The following is a 5,487-nucleotide window of genomic DNA, read 5'->3' as shown; positions in this document are numbered from 1 at the left end:
CGGGGTGTCGGAGTCCAATGTGGCGGTTGTCCGTATGCCCGCAAACCTTCTACATGTTTGCTTATGGTTTGCAGGAATTCGGACGTGCGAACCGGTCCGCGGAACGATGGACGACATTGGAGGGTTGAAAGTGTGTTAACCACGCAACCCGGACGTTTACGGGCGGTTTTATTAACGGGGCTGGAGATGCCCTTGAGGCCTATCTGGCAATCCCTTATAACCAACTTTACTAAAAGAATAGCTTTGGCTCCCTAAAACCAACCAAACTCTCTCATATTTAATTCAGACCAAGCTGTTGGACCTAAAATGAAGTTTCAAGCAAATGAACGCACATACAACACCTTGCGGATGGGATACATCCGAAGTGGGCTACTTTCGTGAAGACAATTTCAAACCTCTTACGGTAAGAACGAGCCCTACTTTCATAATGCTCAAACGACCATTAAAAAAGATGTGGAAAGAGTTTTTGAGATTTTGTGAGCCCAATTTGCTATTATAGGAGGACTGACTAGATTAGAAATGAGCGTGGGAAAGATTTAGATTTAGATTTGATATTAATTTGTCGCAGTATGTATGTAAATTGTGAAGAAGAAATATACCGGAGGGTCGCTGTTGGAGATGCGCCGTCCTAAATTTTTTAGGTCTGGTGTTGGAGATGAATATTTTGGATATAACTAGTAGAACGCCCGTGCATTGCTACGGGCTACAATGCATGTATTTGAGCGACTCGATAGCAATCATCACGTAAACCTTCTCTCTTGACCGCTAAAAAACGTAAACCTTCTCTCTCCCCACTTTTCCCCTCTCTATATATCTCCATCTCGTCATTCCTCCACTCACCCTTCCTCCCACTCTCTCTCGCTCCTTGTAGGACAAGGATGCCGAGCGTGTCGCATGGGTAGGGTTGAGGGGATACAAGAGGAATAGGGGACTCCCTCATAAAGCTCCCCAAAATGATGTTTAACTAAGCATCACTCTCTAGTTTGATGTAATTGGTCTTTGAGACATCCTATGAACCTAGAATATCACACATCATTGACCCTCGTCAACGAATCATGAGTCTCAAGTAAAAGACTGAACTCATTTCTTCTGAAGTATAACTACAAAAGAATGGTGTGCATGAGCTTACTTCAAAACAGCATCTTGTGTGTCATCTCCACTGAAAATAGTAGCCACAAAAAAATTAGGTAAGCAACATTCAAGTACAGACCTAAAAGTATCAAAGAACCTAGCAGAAGACCTGCAACCTTCAACCATGATAAAGGAACACCATTCACTAACACTGCATTTGATAGTATAAATTATCGGTAATAGCTAGGTCCTACCATAAGCGATCTGTTGTCAACTGTCTAGCGCGGTTATGCTGTCAATTGCCAATGGACAAACCTACACCTACGAGAGCCCCTTGCATGGTAGTCAGACTTACTTCAGAAAAAGGTAATGGTTTCAAGAATCGAGTGAATGCATCGTCCAAGGCTGAGAACATTTTCTTTACTCTGGCATCTGGAATAAAATGTGAGATAAGAAAATTTGGAGAACTGTAAAAACACGACATCTTTCCTTTTTGCACATATCTAAGTGATTCGTTATGTTTCTAACAGAATTTCAGATTCAACCAAAGCAGGTACATGACATATAACTGGATTTGATCTAATTATCAAATTCAGTTGTATTTTCTAAAATATGAAGTGGCGGGTGATGACTTGCAAAAGTGTGAGCCGTTCAGGCAGTTGTTTCATATATGAATATAACATCTGATAGAAGAGCATATAATTAAGTCATGAATATTTTGTAAAGTAAAACTAATGTCTATAGATTCAACGGACTACTCGAAATCCGATGTTGACAACCAGACACGTACCACTACAGGAATCCAGTATTTTGCCGTCTGCCACGGCGGACGGCAAAGGCACGGACGGCGGACGACAAAGAGCTTTGCCGTCAGCGGCGGACGGCAAAGACAGGGTCGGCAAATAGGTCCTTTGCCGTCTGCTTTTTATGGCGGACGGCAAAGAGTCCTTTGCCTACAGCGGCGGACGGCAAAGAGGAGGGACGGCAAAATACTGGACGTCCGCCAGCGTTAGTCCGTTAGGCGGCTAACGGCGGCCTTTGCCGTCCGCCAGCGGACGGCAAATTTGAGCGCCTCTTTGCCGTCCGCCAGTTGACGTCAGCAATGCGTCAGCGCCCGCTGTTTTTTGCCGTCTGCCACGGCGGACGGCAAAGGCGAAGTCTTTGCCATCAGCTTAGCTTTGCCGTCTGCCACGGTAGGCAAATTTGCCAAATGGCCCATCTCTCAGGAAGCACAGGTGGGCGCCACGTGCCCCCTTTGCCGTCTGCCACCGATGGCAAAGGTGTCTTTGCCTTCTGCCGCGGACGGCAAAGAGCCTGCACTGCCTCTTTTTTATTCTGTTTTTCTTATATCCAACAATTATCACAGTATATCACAGGACTCTTTCACAATAAATATCCAGCACATATATATCCATCCATACATACATAGTAGGTTGCACATAGTTCCATCGATCCATACATATTACAATATGCAAAGTTTCATCATAGCAATCTAGTTTCATCATAGCAAGTTAATTCCATCATAGCAAGCGAGCAGAATACAAGAAGTGCATCAAAGGAAAAAACAAGCAATCCATCATAGGAAGCTGGCTTTCGTGAAGTGAATGAAACCTGCAAAATGACAAATAAGAAAGTTAGAAAAAGAAGACTAGAAGAAGAATTAGACTAGAAGAAAAAGAATAGAAGAAGAAGAAGAAGACTAGAAGAAGAAGTATATGCCATTTATTAGCTAACTTAGGTGAACTGGATCATTTATGAGCTAAATTAGTTGAAATGGATCGTTTATGAGCTAACTTAGGTGAAATGGATCGTTTATTAGCTAACCTAGGTGAAATGGATCGTTTATGAGCTATCTTAGGTGAAATTGATCGTTTATGAGCTAAGTTAGGTGAAATGGATCATTTATGAGCTAACCTAGGTGAAATGGGTCGTTTATGAGCTAACCTAGGTGAAATGGGTCGTTTATGAGCTAACCTAGGTGAAATAGGTCGTTTATGAGCTAACCTAGGTGAAATGGGTCGTTTATGAGCTAACCTAGGTGAAATGGGTTGTTTATGAGCTAACCTAGGTGAAATGGGTCGTTTATGAGCTAACCTAGGTGAAATGGATCTTTTGGAGCTAAGTTAGGTGAAATGGATCGTTTATGAGCTAACCTAGGTGAAATGGGTCGTTTATGAGCTAATTATGCAATTTTTGACATAAGTAAGCTAAGTACATATCGTTTTAGAGCTAACTTAGGTAAAATGGATGGTTTATGAGGTCAGTAAGCTTATTAAGTCATTTTGGAGGAAAAGAAGCTAACTCTAGGTCATTATGGTAAGCATATTGGAGGAAATAAAGCTAAGTCTAGGTCTTTATGCATTTGTTAAGCAAAACACTAGAGAAACTTACCGTGATCAGGGAGGTGTAGGAGCGGGCTGGCTAGTGCCGGTAGCTGGAGAAGGATCGTGCGATGCGTTTCTGGAGTTAAGCTGCACCAAAGATCATTTCCAATGTCTCGTTAGCATTATGACACTCAAATGTTAAGACTAGCAAGTAATGTCCATTCAAATTAAACTCACCGTGGTCCCAGGAGCAATCACTGGCATCGGCGGAGCGGTCTGACCGGTCTTCTCGCACACAGACTGCACATTTGGTTTTGACGACTCAGTCATACTAGTTAGTAATGAGACAAACACTACATGAATGTTTTGGCTAATCTGCAGAAGAAACTTACCACAAGGAGCTCGTACATGGCCCTTGCCTGCATGTCATTCCGTGCCCTCTCCTCCTCCATCATCTTTGTCGTCCTCTCCTCCAACTCCCGCTGCCTCTCCGCCGCCTCCGCCAGAAGTTTCTCCGTTCTATCTCTCTCACTCTGTATAGCAGCCTGCAACACCACTCACATGACCATTTGTAATCATTGATGGAAGCGCACACAATGTAATGGAGAAAGATAGCTGAGTACGTATCACTAACCTTGATGGCGAGTTGCACTGGCCGTTCACGAGGCCTTATCTCAGGAGCGGAGCTCGACTGGCGCGCCTTGATCTCCGGGAGAGTGCTAGGACAACGGATAAGTCCATCTCCAATGGCTATGGAGCCATGGGACCTCCCGCCACCAGATATCATCACCAGCTCTGGATCAATGGGACCCTGGCTCGGGTTAAAGTCCTCCCCTTTCCTCGCCTTCCCCTCATCTCTATATCTCACGAGCTTGTTGTGGGAGGAGATGTTGGTGAAGTTGTTTGCATCATCGAGGTCAGACTGAGAGAAAGCCTTGACTTTCTTGAAAGAGGCAGTGTGGGCCATGGCATACAGGTCGTACACCTCTGGCACCTTATCCACCTTATTGTGGCGTGCCTGAAAGAGAGAAACAATGTAAATTAGTAATTAAAGGGCTCAAGCTAGCATGATGAATGAATTGCATGAATCATGAAGCAAACCACATACCCAGTTCCGCCCGAACTGATATAAGTTGGAGCTGCCTTGATGGTGTGGCACACCTTCCATTTGGGCACGTTTGTCCTTGGCCTCGTTGTGGAGGGCTAGCCATTCTTTTGAGCACCACTCATTGACCAACACCTCCCAACAATCCATCCGATCCGCACACCATCTCGGAGGCGCCTAAGTTAGCAAATAGAAACTTGAGCGCTACGGCTAAGAATTACTAAATGAAGGAACTTAAGTAGAAGGCCTTAAGAATTACCTTCATGTACTGCTCCTTACTCAGGAACTTATCGCGGCACGCCGGCTTGGTCTTCTTGATACCACGCAAGGCGTAGTAGTCTCGAACAGCCTGCACCCGAGCCTCGTGCCGTAAGTTCTGTAGTAGGCGCTTGCAGACGTTCTCGATAACATGTGCCGCGTCCTCCTCGTATCCCTCCTCACACCTGTAGAATGTCTGCAATCAAATGAGACAATATTGATTAGTACAATTAATAACTAGCTAGTTGAAGATTTTTAAATGTGTAAAGGAGAAATTACCCAGAACTTTCTGATCACCATGTCTGCCCTCGTGTCGCACAAGACACCGTCGATAATCTCATCCGGCGGGGCCGGGGCAGCCAAGTAGTGCTCCCAGCTCAATCCAAGCTCTGGAAGCCGACCCTCACCAGGCAACGTGACAAACCCCGGGAAGTTTTGCCGGCAAAGAACTCCAAGGACGGAGTTGGGCCGGCGGACACTATGATGGTGGTCCCAACCCCTGCAGCATGACAAGGCCAACGCATTAGTTATTTGAAGAAACGTGAATGCAGAAGGTACAAAAATATTAAATGCACTTACGTACCTCTCCCCATCAGGGAAAATCAACCACCTCTGCTCGCGGGTCGCCGGCACGGACGGGAGCCGTGTAGCACCACGCTGGTAGACGGTGCCCCCCTCCTCCTCAATATCAGTCGGCTCCCCGCCATCATCAGCATGGCCACTCGGCTC

This window comes from Triticum aestivum, chromosome 4D, assembly GCF_018294505.1.
Source record: "Triticum aestivum cultivar Chinese Spring chromosome 4D, IWGSC CS RefSeq v2.1, whole genome shotgun sequence".
NCBI classification, from domain to species: domain Eukaryota; kingdom Viridiplantae; phylum Streptophyta; class Magnoliopsida; order Poales; family Poaceae; genus Triticum; species Triticum aestivum.
This window is presented reverse-complemented; position numbering follows the sequence as displayed.